At 45.9% G+C, this 16,546-nt stretch overlaps 1 pseudogene; it reads left to right on the top strand.

The window, feature by feature from the left end:
* Positions 1-16,546, top strand: part of LOC142701777 (uncharacterized) — a 135,725-nt pseudogene that overhangs the window by 23,563 nt on the left and 95,616 nt on the right.

Consider the following 16,546-nt stretch of genomic DNA (forward strand, 5'->3'; position numbering starts at 1 on the left):
TACGAACGCGGTGATACCAAATATGTGTACTTTTTTTTTACGTGTTCATTTTTTTTCCTATAATAAAAGACTTATAGGAAAAAAGCAGTTAATGCTTATGTCACTTATAACTTTTATTTTTACACTTTTTTTAAAACATTTTTATTCTTTTTTTTACTTTTTTCACTTGTCCCACTAGGGGACACTTAGACTTGCAGCTCTGATCGCTGCTGGAATACATTACACTACACACGTAGTGTAATGCATTCCAACTGTCATTGTGACGTGACAGTCACACTGACAGGAAGCCTACGACGACCACCCTCCGGGTGGTCCTCATAGGCTTCTGTACATGGCAACCCGGAAGCCGTTGTCTGGCGTCCGGTTGCCATGGGTACGATCGCCAGCCCCCGTGATTTCACGTGGGGGCTGCCGATCGGCGCTAAACACCTTAATTGTGGAGTTCAAATCGAACGCCGCAATTAAGGGGTTAACTGCCGAAATCAGCAGCGATAGGCCGCTGATCGGCAACGGGGAATGCAGGGCAGACGCCCTGCACAGTCAACCGCCGCTGCGGTGTAGTGCCGCGCGGCGTTTAACTGTCAAAGCACAGATGTAACTGCACGTCAAGGTGCACGAACTTACTGCACACATTGACGTGCAGTTACGTCAAGGTGCGGGAAGGGGTTAAAGTGTGTTTCTAGGAAGCATGCGATGTGTAAATTACATTTGTGTAGCTGATGGAGGATCTGCGCTAGTTTTTCTGGAGTATTCAACCCCTTGGCATTAAAGGAGGCTACTTTGATGTCCGCCATTGATGCGAGTAGAAGTTCGAAAAGTAATCCATCTGTATGAGGATGGAGGAGCAGGAGTCCAGGTTCACTATGATACGAAGGGGGCGGGGGGAGCTAAGAAGAACGGACACTGCATTAAAATACATACATCAAAAACAGTAACAAAAAAGGCAGAATCAGGGAGACTGCTGCATAAACTAAGTGTAGACATTCAGGAGACGATAGGTCTGAAACCTACGGGGAGGAAGAAACCGCTATGCATTACAGCCTTCAGCGCCCCTGAGAAACATTATGAGAGCAATGATAGTAAAGGGAGGGCGACTCAAGGACAAGTCCAAGCAGTTGGAGAATCAGTGGACTAGGGCAAGCTAACAGTTGCTTGCTATATAACTACAGAACAGCAATCAATGTTCTCAAATATTATGCGGAGCGAGCAGTCTACATTGATGCGGGAGATGTATGTTCATGTTGACGTCTGGAGCTCCTTCTTGAGCCCCGCCGAGGGCGACCTACTCGTGGATGTAAAGGTGGTGGAGAAGACTGGTTGACTGGTGGTCTGCCAGTAGTGTAGGACAGCAGGGAGGGACGGTCTGGCAGAGACAGATTAGGAAGATGAAACTTTTGTAGAAAATGAGGGAGGTCATCAGGGGACCGTAGAGTGAATGAATGTCCTTCATTCCGGACTATCAGGGCAACAGGGAAGCCCTAGCGATAAGGGAGGCCCAAATCACTGAGTTTTTCCAATAGTGATTTGAGGGCTGACCTTTGCGCCAGTGTATGTCTCGATAAGTCGGGTAGGATATATATTTGAGCACTTTGATGAAGGGTGACAGGTTGCTGCCTAAGTTTGTTGAAAACTTAGTCCTTGATGGCATAGACGTGAATCCGGCATATTACGTTTCTTGGACGATGTTCATCCAGGCTAGGTGGGTGTAGTGCTCGATGGGCACGATCTATTTCAATGTGAGCATTAGGAGGCGGCCAAGGAGATGATTAACAATGGTAGCAAGTGTGGAAAAAGGTACGATGCAGGGATTGGTTCAGGAAATCTGGGTACCCTTAAATTATTTCTCCTATTGCGGTTCTCGAAGTCGTCCAAATGTTGTTGGAGAGTGAACAACTGGGCAGACTGTTGTTGCACAGTAGATTGCAGAGATGTGAATCATTATATCAGCATTACGGGCTAGTGTATCAACGCTGTTGGTAAGCGTGGAGAGTTTAGTATAAAATTGGGTGAATTCCATTTTGCATTCCTCCATGATTTTTTTTTAGCATAATAGGACATGTCATCATTAGTAGCTATTGCTTGGACCAGAAGGTGTATATCTGATAAGGTTTCTGGTCTGTCGGCGCCATGGTATAGCGGGTCGTATATAGGCATGGGTGTGAGAGGGCAGGTTGGCTTTGCTGGAAGATAGCTGGGATCCCCTCAGGGGTCCAGGGAAATTCTATTCGGGGGACTGCAGAGTGGTGGTAGTGGACCCACAATGCTGGGGGTGTCCAGTCAGCAATGTCGACTGTAATAGAGGTGATCTTGCGAGAGCCACGGGTAAGGCAGGGGGGGGGGTGCATGGGGGCTTACACAGTGTAACGTCTATGGCCACGGCTCGTCATTGTGACTTAAACCTCGACGGCCGTGGCCATTGACATCTTACCTGTGTGCAGCGTCGTGCTCTTGTGAGGCGCCTGCACTCTGCCCTCTTGCTCTTTGCCAAAGCGTTGTTTGTTACCCATAGTTTGTCGTGCTAATGGTCTCCCATTGTCTTCCAGTTTCCAAGTGTACCTTGTTCCTGTATCCCGTATCCTGTTTCTGTGCTATCCTGTTATAGTGCCGTGCTGAGCTGTTGCCGTGCTGTGCTACAGTCTACGCTTGTTTTACTACGCCTCACCTGACGTCTTTCCACCGCCTGGTCCCGGACGTGACTGCCTCACTACTCTCTACGTTGCCTCAGGTATCCTCACTGAACTATTGAACTCTGTACCTTGCCTGTTTGGCCAGCTGCCATCCCGCTACGCGGTACGGCCCAGTGGGACCACACCCCGCTTCGTGACAGTACGCTCTGGCCATGGACTCCGATAGTCAATTCAAAGGCATGTCACCCTCCCAAGCCATGCAGGCAGACTTGCTGGATTTCCGAGCTAGGCAGGATGAACTTCTTTTGGCAGTGGACTCTATGGTGCAGCAGCTAGGGACGCTAGTTGCTTCTCTTCCTGCCTCTATGCAAGCTCCTCAAGCCGATCCTCCTGGCAGTTCTGGTCCGGATCCTCGGTTCTTGCTGCCATTCCCCTCTCGGTTCAATGGAGACGCCAGTTCATGTCGGGGGTTTCTGAACCAATGCCATATTCATTTTACCCTGCACTCCCGAGCATTCCCTTCGGACGGAGCCAAGATCGCATTCATCATATCCCTCCTGACTGGCAAGGCCCTGCCATGGGCTAATCCTATCTGGGAACGTCAGGGACCAGAGACCCAAGATTTCCAGGGGTTCGTGCGAATATTCCGGACTGTTTTTGAGGAGCCAGGGCAAGTCTCATCGGCAGCCATTGCCATCTTCAACCTACGCCAAGAGGACACCTCCGTGGGCGAATATACGATCCAGTTCCTGACTCTGGCAAGAGTGCTATCCTGGAACAATGAGGCCTTGGTGGCATCCTTTTGGCATGGCCTGTCGTCTGAGATCAAGGACGAACTGGCCGCTCGAGACCTGCCTCCTGCCTTGGACGACTTGATTCTGCTTGCTACTCGGGTAGACATAAGGCTGAGGGAGAGATCTCACGAGGTTCGTCAGGAGCGACGGCGCCCTAGACTGGCGCCCAACTTCCAGCAACCCCTCTTGCCTTCTGCTATTGCTTTGCCCGAGGTCCTGATGCAAGTAGACCGACTAAAACTATCGGTCCAGGAGAAACAGCGCAGGCGCACCTCTGTACTTTGCTTGTATTGCGGCCTCGCTGGCCATGTTGTGCGTCTGTGCCCTCAGAGGCCAAAAAACCCCAGCGTTTGGTTGGAGAGACAACCCTGGGCGTCAACACATTGAATCGAGAACTCTCTTCCAATCTATTCATTCCTGTAACCATCATAGCTGGCGAGAGGCCCCATCCGGTCTCTGCCTACCTGGATTCCGACTCTGCAGCCAACTTCATCTGTCAAGACCTGGTGGATCTTCTTCAGTTGCCTACTATCCTGCTTGAAAGACCGTTGATCGTTGCCTCGGTGGATGGGCTGCCATTGCCTGACCCAGTTGTGTCCGTAACCAAGCCATTGAGACTCCAAGTGGGAGCTCTTCATGCTGAGCTCATCTCCCAGTTCGTCTTGTCCAAGGCCGTCAATCCCGTGCTGCTGGGTTTGCCTTGCCTCCGCCTGCATGCTCCCGTCCTGGATTGGAACTCTGGAGAGAAGTGTCTTGACCGCTGCCTGGGCCATATCCAGTCGCCACAGCCTGCTCCTCTTCAGCCATTGACAGGGTTGCCTTCTTGCTTCTCCATGTTCTCCGATGTCTTCAATAAAAAGGAGGCTCAGACCTTGCCGCCACACCGGGCATATGATTGTCCGTTCGACCTGGTTCATGAATTGTCTCCTCCTCGTGGTAAGAGTGTACCCTCTCTCCTTGCCAGAGACCCAGTCCATGTCGGCCTACATTAAGGAGAACCTGGAGAGGGGTTTCATTTGTAAATCCTCATCCCTGGCCGGAGCGGGGTTCTTCTTTGTTAAGAAAAAAGATGGATCGCTACGACCTTGCATTGACTACCGAGGTCTAAATCAGATCATGGTGAAGAACCGGTACCCTCTGCCTTTGATCTCTGAACTGTTTGATCGCATACAGGGGGGCTAAAAAAAATTCTAAACTGGACCTACGGGGGGCCTACAATCGGATTTGTCGAGGTGAAGAGTGGATGACTGCCTTTAATACTCGTGATGGGCACTACGAATACTTAGTTATGCCCTTCGGCCTGTGTAACGCCCCCGCAGTATTTCAAGAATTTGTCAATGACATTTTTCGTGATCACCTTTGTTTGTGTTGTGGTGTATCTCAATGACATTTAGATTTTTTCCCCAGATCCAGTAACTCATCAAAGGCTGTGCAATGGGGTTGCGGTTCGCCCCCTCATACGCAAATTTGTATATGGGGTCCTTCGAAGACTCCCTTATACTGAATGAACATACTTTTAGAGGCAAAATTGTGCTCTACAAGCGCTATATAGATGACTTGTTTTTTTATTTGGAAGGGTGATGCATCTACTGCAAATGATTTTATAGACTATTTGAATAAGAATAAGTTTGGCCTGTCTTTTACCCACACTTATTCAGGTAGCAGTATTGATTTTTTTAGATTTGACGATTGAGAAAAAGGATGGCCGTTTTTTAACTAGAACACATTTCAAAACGGTAGATGTGAACAGCTACCTTGACTTTAAAAGCGCGCACTACTCTCCATGGCTCAAAAATGTTCCCTTTGGTCAATACCGCAGAATTAGGAAAAACTGCTCTGATGAACTATACTTTAATAAGGAATGTGAGATTTCGAATAAAAGATTCCTGGAAAAAGGTTTTCCAAGGAGTCTATTAAAGGGTGCAGAACTGAAAGCCAGGACTTTGACCCAGGATGAATGTATCCAAATAAAAACAACTGCGTGTATAGAGAGCTCTAACAATATGGCACGAAGTAGTAATTTTATAACTACATATAATAAAGGTAGCACATTGATCACGTCCATACTCAGGAAACACTGGCACATTCTGACCAATGTTCCTTTTCTAAAGCCTCTAATTCCTGTAAACCCTAAAATTACTTACAGACGGGCTAAAACAATCAAAAATTGAATAGCCCCTAGTAAAATGTGTAATATTAAAAAGACCAATCAAGATTCATCAATTGATGTGAAAGGTTCGTTATGTTGTGGCCGAAATAGATGTTTGTGTTGTAACAACATCACCAATAAGTGTACGGAGTTTGTTTCTGCATTGACGGGCGAAAAGTTTCCGATTAAAAACTACCTCAACTGTGGGAGCACATATGTAGTATATGTGCTTCAATGTACATGCAAGCTGCAATATGTGGGTCGTACAACACAGACCTTAAGGAACCGTATTAATAAACATAGGTCCAATGTAAGTAAAGGTTTTTTGAAGCAAAGTGTATCACGACACTGTGCATCTAAACATGATTGCAACTTTGCGTACGTGAAAGTCACCCCTATAGAGCAAATACCTGCCGATTTATCGGATAGATTTATTAGACTCAAACAGAGAGAAAATTTCTGGATATATAAATTAGGTACTCTATATCCCAATGGATTAAATTATCTTACTGAATCATCTTTGGAATAAATCCAACCTCTTTTTTTGCTAGTCTTTTTTTCTTATTTTTACAGGGTTGCTCTGCTTATTTGACCAATTTTATCTATGCTGCTGGTCAGTATTATTATGTGTATCACCATATGTGCTTCTACTTATTTATGTTTTAAATGACTGTAACAATACTAATTAGGCAATTTAAGCATTGGTTTTAATTGTTTTACTCACTGAGTCTTTTGGTTTGGATCCTTGTGCCTGTGTTCTCTCTTGGGCTTGTTCCGCATGTGTCCCGGCTCTTGTCTTATTTGGTTGTGATCAAGTTTCTCTTTCCCTGTCGGTAAAAATACCATGATTAATGTCTATTTCTATGGAATTATTAAGACTATAAGTATAACACAAGTTTTAAAATACCATGATTAATGTCTATATGTAATTACTAAGATTATAAGTATAACACATTTTAAGTCATTTTTTGTGACACATTTTTTATGTCATTTTAAATATATTATTTCATCTAGTACAGCCAACAATGGGGCTTATTCCCCCAGATTGATAAATTCATTGACTTTTGTTTATTACTCGCCTTTTGTCCTGTCCTCGAGCCACATGCGTTCCAACGCTGCGTTTCAGCGTTCATGTCAGACCTTCGTGCTGTCTGGGTTGCCTGGCAACCAGGGACGCTAGCCGAACGTCTTAGGACTTTAGTAGTCATAGTAGAGTCAGCAATGAGGTTCACTCACTTATTGTGGTGGATCGTTGTATACCTGGTCGCCACATTTCATTTTGCCTGTCGTCGAGCTATATGCGTTCCATCTTGCGGTTCAGGACGCACTTCCGGCTGTTGTGTTGTCTGGGTTGCTTGGCAACCGGGGATGCTACTTCAGCGTCTTAGAACTATAGCGGTTATATGAATCACGTTTAATCTCTGATTAATATTTAGAACTAACAACCATTTACTACCATGGTTACTACTGGGACCATTGATGTTATGATTTGTTTATTTTTTTTCAAGTTCGTGTATGTGTGTAAAGTCGGCAAGGTGAGCCGCACTTTGTTTGGCTATTATCACTTTATTTTTTGCTACTATGTGAATCACTATGTCTAATGTGGTGGTCAAACATCACTTTTTAGTTAGTATTTATGTATTCTCTTTTAGATCTGTTATGTGCAAATTTTATAATGTGTTTGACCTTTGACCTGCTGTTTTTGCGGTTTTCTCTCTTCCTGTATGTATATAAATGTACCTGTACTGCACATCTTGGTGATGAAGACACCAGTCCGGTGTTGAAACGAGTAGCCTCTGACATTAAATCCTTGCCGTGATGTTTGTCTAAGTCCTTCAATTTTCTGTCCATCATTGCAGCGCCGGTGGTCCCATTTTTATTATTTTCAAAGTATCGTCAAAGTCATGTCCGCCAGGTGTTACTCCGTCTAAGAGAGAATCGCCTTTATGCCAAGCTGGAGAAGTGTGTGTTTGAGAAGAAGTCTTTATCCTTCCTGGGCTATATCATCTCCGATCAGGGCCTCAAGATGGACCCCCAGAAGGTAACTGTCCTGGAGTGGCCACATCCCCAAGGCTTAAGGGCCATACAATGCTTCCTAGGATTTGCCAACTTCTACAGGCTGTTCATTCCCAACTTTTCATCTTTGACTGCTCCTATCTCCACCCTCACTAAGAAAGGTATGAATGCCAAAATGTGGACTCCGGAGGCTGAAGCCGCATTTGAATCCTTAAAAAAAGCGTTCACGTCTGCCTCCATTCTGCACCATCCTGATGTATCCCTACAGTTTTCGTTAGAGGTAGACACTTCCTCGGTTGTGCTGGTGCACTGTTGTTCCAGAGAGGATCGAAAGTCAAGGCTGTGGTATGTGGCTACTATTCCAAGCTGTTTTCTTCCGCAGAGCGCAACTACTCGATTGGGAGTTACTGGCCATTAAGCTGGCTCTGCAGGAGTGGAGACATCTACTGGAGGGAGGATCACAAGAATTTGAACTACCTACAGACGGCCTAGCGGTTAAATGCTCGTCAAGCCAGGTGGTCATTGTTCTTTGCTCAGTTCCGGTTCGAACTCCACTACCGACCCGCCGACAAGAATGTGAGGGCCGACGCCTTTTCTAGATCTTTTGAAACTGAGGACACTTTGGAATCCCCACAGAATATTATTGATCCATCCTACATCTTCTCTGTGAATCCCCTGCAAGTTAGAGACAATCCTCCGGGAAGGACTTTTGTGCGTCTGGTGGACAGAGGAAGAATTCTTTGCTGGTGTCACAGTTCTAAGCTGGCAGGTCACGCAGGTGCTCGTAAAACACAAGATCTAATCACCCGTCAGTTTTGGTGGCCCATACCGTGCATGGTGGTCTCCTCATGCACGGTATGCGCAGCAAATAAAGTTGCTCACTCCAGACCTGCTGGCCTGCTCCAACCGCTGCCTGTGCCTGTTGCCCCCTGGCAACATATCGCTATGGACTTTGTCACGGATCTTCCTTCTTCTGCGAGTTGTAGTGTGATCTGGATGGTGGTGGATGGATTTTCCAAGATGGCTAATTTCATCCCCTTGACCGGCCTGCCGTCTGCTAAGAGATTGGCTGACCTCTTCATCCAACACATCTTCCGTCTGCACAGCTTGCCCCTGCATATTGTCTCAGACCGAGGGGTCCAGTTCACCTCAAAGTTTTGGAGAGCACTCTGCGGCCTCCTCGGTGTAAAGTTGGACTTCTCTTCGGCCTATCATTCCCAGTCCAATGGGCAAGTCGAGAGAGTTAACCAGATTATGGAGAACTATCTACGTCACTTTGTTTCCAGACGGCATGATGATTGGGTGCAGTTGCTCCCGTGGGCAGAGTTCTCTTATAATAACCACACCAGTGAGTCGACCACTTCCAGTCCATTCTTCATCATCTACGGTCAGCATCCTCGTATACCTCTTCCTGTTTCTACTATGGCCCAGGTTCCTGCAGCTGACTCGACCTTCAGGGACTTTCTACAGATTTGACAACAGACCCGATCTTGTATCCTGTTGGCGGTGGACCGCATGAAGAAAAAGGCAGATACAAGAAGACGGGCTCCTCCGCAGTTCCTCCCTGGGACTAAAGTCTGGTTGTCTTCTAGGAATATCCAGCTGAGGGTGCCGTCATGCAAATTTGCCCCTAGGTTCCTCGGACCCTTTGAAATCCTATTACAGATCAACCCGTCTTCCTACAAGCTGCGGCCTCCCCCTACCCTCAAGATTCCTAACACCTTCCATGTCTTCTTGCTGAAGCCCGTGGTCCTGAACGGCTATTCCAGGACTCCTAGTTCCACAGTGGTCCCTGGTCTGGGACTTTCGAAGTAAAGGAGATTCTGGCCACCAAGAAGGTGGGAGGAGGGACATTTTATTTAGTGGATTGGAGGGGGTTCAGCCCAGAAGAGAGGTCTTGGGAGCCAGAGGAGAACATTGATGCTCCTGTCCTCGTGAGGAAGTTTCTCTCCCGCTCTGGTCCCAAGACGAGGGGTCATAAGAGGGTGGATACTGTAACGTCCATGGCCACGGCTCGTCGTTCTGACTTAAACCTTAATGGCCGTGGCCATGGACATCTTACCTGTGTGCAGTGTCGCCCTGTTGTGAGGCGCCGGCACTCACTCCCGGACTTCGAGACTCTGTCTCTGGAGGGCACGTGCGCCCGCGCGTGCACGGTCTTAAAGGGCCAGTGCGCGCATTTTGCAGGAAGTCTGTAATTTAGCCCAGGATGCCCTGGGCTATAAAAAGGGCTCTGCCCTCTTGCTTTTTGCCAGAGCGTTGTTTGTTACCCATAGTTTGTCATGCTAATGGTCTCCCAGTTTCCCAGTGTACCTCGTTCCTGTATCTCGTATCCTGTTTCCGTTCAATCCTGTTCTAGTGCCGTGCTGAGCTGTTGCCGCACTGTGCTACAGTCTATTCTTGTTTTTCTATGCCTCACCTGACGTCTTCCTGCCGCCTGGTCCCGGACGTGCTTGCCTCACTACTATCTACGTTGCCTCAGGTATCCTCACTAAACTACTGAACTCTGTACTTTACCTGTTTGGCCAGCTGTGATCCCGCTACGCGGTACGGCCCAGTGGGTCCACACTCCGCTTCGTGACACACAGGTAGAGCCAGAGGACCATGTGGGGGACACCTTAGCCGCCTCCAGATCTTGTTTGGATGTGTGGGATATTAGGTGTGACACCTCATTGTGGTTGGGAGTTAGAGGTATTGGGGGTAATTGGCCCCCGTACTCAATCTGGTGCTGATGTCGTCTGTAGTGCAGACTTTTGAGGAATTCCCCACTTAGGTGGTGATAAATCAACAGAGCCTGGTTGTGTGGGAGTGTTCCGTGGGGCTCCCACACGAAGGAGGCAGGCTGTGGTGCAGCAGACAATAACTCCTCCATCCTCAGTGTTGCACCTGATGAACGCGTCGCAGTTTGTGGCTGTGAGCCGGGAGATGCTGCATCCGGGTACTGGTGGCCTTCATAACGGTCTGCAAATCCCCGGCTGTTGGATCTGTGTAGGAAGCCGATGCTCCAAGCATCCGGCGGGGCCAGCGTCAGGATCGCTATGTGGAGGGGTCCCGGCTAACTGGTAGGCTGCGGACCAGTGGACAAGAGTTCTGATCAGTCGTCTTGTGCAGCCGTGGCGGTTTGATAGACAGCATTCTCCCTATTGTGGTGTAGGGGGAGATGGGAGGTCACTGCTGTCTGGTCCGCTCGAGCTGGTAGATGCACAGCAAGGGTGAGTGAGTCAGGCGTTCTGGAGGGTCGGGGTGAGGGAGGTGATGGGGGCGGCCATCATGGGTCTGGGTTTGGGCCTCATGGAGGAGTGAGTCTTGAATCTGTGGTGGCGCAGTCCGCCCCAAATATGCCACAATGTCTCCTTGCAGCGATGAGGAACGGGTTGTGGGCTTTGTCCCTGGTTTCTTGGAGGTTTTCCCCATTCTGGAGGCTGGATGCCAGTCGATTTAGGGGTGTTCAATTAGGGAGCTCAGGAGGACATGTCTTCACTCTCCCATAGCTGGCCATGTCCGCTCAAAATTACTTTTCCACCTAAGCTGCTCTACTATTTCAAAGTGGTAATAACCTGGTACAGGGACTGGGAACAAAGATAAGTGCAGTATATCTGGAATGGCTTTGTTCCTAGAACCCCGAAATTGGTCCTTTACCTCTCCACGCTTCGAGTTTTGGTGTAACGGATGTAACTAAACATTTGTATGCCACCCAAATTGCTCCCCTGGTGAAATATCATACATACGCTGAAGCCCCACTATGGCTTATTCTGAAAGCTTAAAAATGTTGTTCTTCCACTCTCCAGAGTCTCTTATCTCCCGACATCAAATCACTAACCCCGTTATCACACATTCCCTTTGATTGTGGGAAAATATTTAATACTCCTTGGGATTAATCTCCCCCACCTCCCCTTATTGCCGATATTTGACACTCCACTTTTCCCCTGGCCCATGCCTCTTCTCAGCCTTTTAGGGTATTGCTCTTAAAAGGTCCATCATTTTCTCACGATAGGTTACATAGTAACATAGTTAGTACGGTGGAAAAAAGACGCATTTCCATCAAGTTCAACCAAGGGACGGGAAAAGGGAAGGGAAAAATTTCTACACATAGGAGCTAATATTTTTTAGTTCTACAGTAGGAAATTATTTAACCATTTTTTAAAGCCATCTCCTGTCCCTGCTGTGACCAGCTCCTGCGGTAGACTATTCCATAGATTTACAGTTCTCACAGTAAAGAAGGCTTGTCGCCTCTGCATGTTGAACTTTTTTTTCTCCAGACGGAGGGAGTGCCTCCTTGTTTTTTGAGGGGGTTTTACATGGAACAGGATTTCACCATATTTTTTGTATGTGCCATTCATATATTTATATAAATTAATCATGTCCCCCCTTAGTCGTCTTTTTTCTAGGCTAAATAGGTTTAATTCTTTTAATCTTTCCTCATAACTTAGATTCTCCATGCCCCTTATTAGCTTCGTTGCTCTTCTTTGTATTTTTTCCCACTCCAGGGCATCCTTTCTATGAACTGGAGCCAAGAACTGAACTGCATATTCTAGATGAGGCCTCATTAATGCTTTGTAAAGTGGCAATATTACATCCCTGTCCCGCGAGTCCATGCCTCTTTTAATACACTACAATATCTTGCTGGCCTTTGAAGCAGCTGATTGACACTGCATGCTGTTATTTAGTTTATTATTTACAAGTACACCCAGATCCTTCTCAACAAGTGAATTCCCCAGTGTAGCTCCCCCTAGGACATATGATGCATGCAGGTTGTTGGTACCCAGATGCATAACTTTACATTTATCTACGTTAAACTTCATTTGCCAACTGGATGCCCAAACACTTGGTTTGTTTAAATCCGCTTGCAATTCACGAACATCTTCCATAGACTGAACAATATTACATAGCTTGGTGTCCTCTGCAAAAATAGAAATAGTGCTATTAATCCCATCCTCTATATCATTAATAAATAAGTTGAATAATAGTGGTCCCAGCACTGAAGCCTGGGGTACACCACTTGTAACCGTGGATCATTCAGAGTAAGAATCATTGACCACAACTCTCTGGATACGGTCCTTGAGCCAATTCTCAATCCATTTACAAACTATATTTTCTAAACCTATAGTCCTTAATTTACCCATTAGACGTCTATGAGGGACAGTGTCAAATGCCTTTGCAAAGTCCAAAAACACTATATCCACAGCGGCCCCTCTGTCTAAGCTTCTGCTCACCTCTTCACAAAAACAGATCAGGTTAGTTTGACAACTTCTGTCCTTGGTAAAACCATGCTGGCTGTCACTTATAATACAATTTTTTGTCATATAATCCTGTATATAGTCCCTCAATAGCCCCTCAAACATTTTCCCCACGATGGATGTTAAGCTTACTGGTCTATAATTACCCAGGGAAGACCTAGAACCCTTTTTGAAAATAGGCACCACATTTGCCCTGTGCCAGTCCCTTGGCACTATACCAGTCACTAGAGAATCTCTGAATATTATGAAAAGGGGGACAGAAATAACTGAACTAAGCTCTTTAAGAATTCTAGGGTGTAACCCATCTGGTCCCTGGGCCTTGTGCACATTTATTTTATTTAATTTAGCTTGGACCATATCTACATTCATCCAATTCAGTATATCATCTGATATATTAACAGCACTGGCACCGCCTACATCAGCTGCTCTTTTTTCTGTTCTATATACAGAGCTAAATAACCCATTTAGTAACTCTGCCTTCTCTTGATCCCCTGTGACCAACTCCCCATTACCACTATCTAGGGGTCCTACATGTTCAGACCTTGGCTTTTTTACATTTATATACTTGAAGAATTTTTTGGGATTTGTTTTACTATCCTTGGCCACCTGCCTTTCATTTTGTATTTTTGCTAATTTTATTACATATTTACAGATTTTATTACGCTCTTTATAATTTAAAAAGACTACAGCTGTACCCTCAGATTTGTATTTTTTAAATGCCCTTTTTTTGTCATATATTGCCCTTTTTACAGAAGGTGTAAGCCATGTGGGGTTTAATATTAGTCGTTTATACTTGTTACCTATAGGAATAAATTTTGCACTATAATTACCCAAAGTAGATTTGAAAATCTCCCATTTATCATTTGTCCCATTATTTAACATTAGTTCTTCACAGTCTATTTCTTGAATTGCAGCCCTCATCCTGGGGAAATTGGCTTTCTTAAAATTAAGTGTTTTTGTCCTCCCAGCCTGTTTGTTTTTTACAGTATAAGTAAAATGTAACTATATTGTGATCACTGTTACCGAGGTTTTCACGAACATTGACATTCCCAACAACATCTGAATTATAAGAAATTACCAGATCCAACAGAGCTTCACCTTTAGTCGGGTCTTCCACAAACTGGCCCATAAAATTTTCCTGCAACAGGTTGAGGAAATGTCTCCCCTTTGCAGTTGAAGCCTAACCATGACACCAATTAATGTCCCGGTAATTAAAATCTCCCATTATTACTACAGTACCCGCCTGTGCAGCCCGCTCCATCTGTTTATATAGTTGACCTTCCATCTCCTCAGTTATATTGGGGTGTCTATAGATTACACCAAAAGTAATTTTTTCTGTGATTACCTCCCTTTCTAGTTGCACCCACAACCTCCTCTCAGTCTTCACCCAATATTGTCTCTTTTACACTCGCCTTCATATCACTTCTCACATACAGACATACACCACCACCTTTCCTATTTGTCCTGTCTTTCCGAAAAAGTGTAAAACCCTGTAGATTTACAGCCCAGTCGTGCGTAGAGCCTAGCCATGTATCAGCAACACCAACTATATCTATATTTTCTTCCAGTATCAAGGCCTCCAGCTCCCCCATTTTGCTTGCTAGACTTCTGGCATTTGTGAACATACACTTTAACTTGCCTTTCAGTTTTTCACTTTTATTATCAGAAATGTGATTATTTGACATTATTTGGGCATTTTTATTTACACTGCTGTTTTGTAACAAAAGGAACTCCTTATCCTGTTGTCTAGTCCTCTCCCCACAGTCTGTTTCTCCGCCCACCAATAAAGTCTGATCCCTCTCTAACCTAACTACCCCTTTATTTTTTACATTGACCTCCCTCCTCAGCTCTAGTTTAAATACTCCACCACCCCAGCTAGAATTCTCTCCCCCAGCAGAGCAGACCCCCTTCCATTTAGGTGCAAATCATCTGCAGAATACAGTTTGTACCCCAATGAAAAGTCAGCCCAGTGCTCTAGGAACCCAAAGCCTTCTCCTCTACACCAAGACTTAAGCTATGCATTTATCTTCCTGAGTTCCCACTGTCTTTCCTGTGATGCGCATGGCACATGCAGTATTCCTGAGAATACAACCTTGGAGGTCCTTCCCTTCAGCTTGTAGCCTAGTTCCTACCATTTATTCTGTCGTTGGTACCGACATGGACCACAACAGCTGGATCATCACCAGCCCCTCCCAGCAATTTGTCCACCCGTTCCACCACATGCCGAACCCTGGCACCAGGGTGACAGCAAACCATTCGGTTGAGGCGGTCTTGGCGACAAATTATTCTGTCCGTCTTCCTGATTATAGAATCCCCTACAACTTTCAATTGTCTTGGCTTACTTGCATTACCATCCTGCCGACTACTAGCTGGGCTGTTCTCCCGGCTGTTAGGGAGATCAGTATCCACTAGGGCTGCCATTTCTGAGACAGACACCCTCGCATCATCAGCCAACTTGGCAATTTTGCTTGGAATATCAGAAACAGGATTGGCCTTCCTTTTCTTGGACCCCTTTCTACTGCCCCTAACTACATTAACCCAGCTACTTGCCTGATCCTGCTCACCCATGTCTTCACCCTTCAGTTCTATCCCACTAACTGCATGCTCCGTGAGCATCAAGCTACGCTCAAGATTGTCTATCTTCCTCAGTGTTGCATTCTGCTCCTCCAGATCTCTAATGCGAGCTTCCAGGTGACCAACATGCTCACATCTGCCACAGAGGTATTCACCCTGTAACTCAGGCTCCAGTCGTGCATACATATGGCAAACTGTGCACTGAAGAAAACCTCCAATCCTGCTATCCATTATCCCAGTTACCAAAAAGAAAAACTGTGAACAGTTGTTAAAGTAAAAGAAAAGAAGAGTACTTACAGGCACTTTAACTCCTCTTTTTAACTCCGGTTTTGTAACTCCACTTGATATACAAACCACTTGTTTAGCACGCCCACCAGAGCAGGCTCTCCAGAGTCCTGAGGGCTAATTTATACCACCTGGGACCAGTTAACCCCTCCCCCTAGTCAGCTGCTCAGCAGGAAGTAAGCTGCAAAGAAAAAATGGTTTTAAATTGTGTCAAAACCGTTTTGCAAACTTCTTTTAGCAAGCACTCAATTCATATATCACATACAATAGTCCACACTTTGTCACACAAGAACACAGCAAGTCAATCCGGTTTTGTAACTCCACTTGAAATACAAACCAATTGTTTAGCACGCCCACCAGTGGTGCGTTTAGCCATTTCCCAGACTGTCCGTAGCCCTATAAACACATTGATATTTAGAATATTTATATAAGCTACTATTAAGCTGGTATCTAGTGCTGGTCCACATTGCCCATGCCGTCCCCGGTTATCCCTGAACTTGCTTTCGAGGTTGCGCCTTCCCTGGAGATATGCTTCACACCTGGTGTACCTGCCCAAAAGCCAGCAGACCAGGGATATGACTTTACGGTCTCATCCGCACTGTCACAGGTTTTAACCTAGCCAAAAACACATGGGACGCGCTTCTATAAGTCCATTAAAGAGGTGCCCTGCTCAAAGCAAAAACCTATTAATTTCTTCTTTATTGCTGCCAAACAGACCATAGCAAGAGCTTGGATGCAGTATTCTCTGAAGTTAAGCAGCAAATGAACTACTACATGATTAATGAGAAACTAACGGCCTTGTCGTGGGCAACCTGGAGGGCCTATAACTTCCCAACTAATTTAGCACCTTTTTGACAGTGTTAC

The sequence above is a fragment of the Rhinoderma darwinii genome, chromosome 1 (genome assembly GCF_050947455.1).
Source record: "Rhinoderma darwinii isolate aRhiDar2 chromosome 1, aRhiDar2.hap1, whole genome shotgun sequence".
Lineage (NCBI taxonomy): Eukaryota > Metazoa > Chordata > Amphibia > Anura > Rhinodermatidae > Rhinoderma > Rhinoderma darwinii.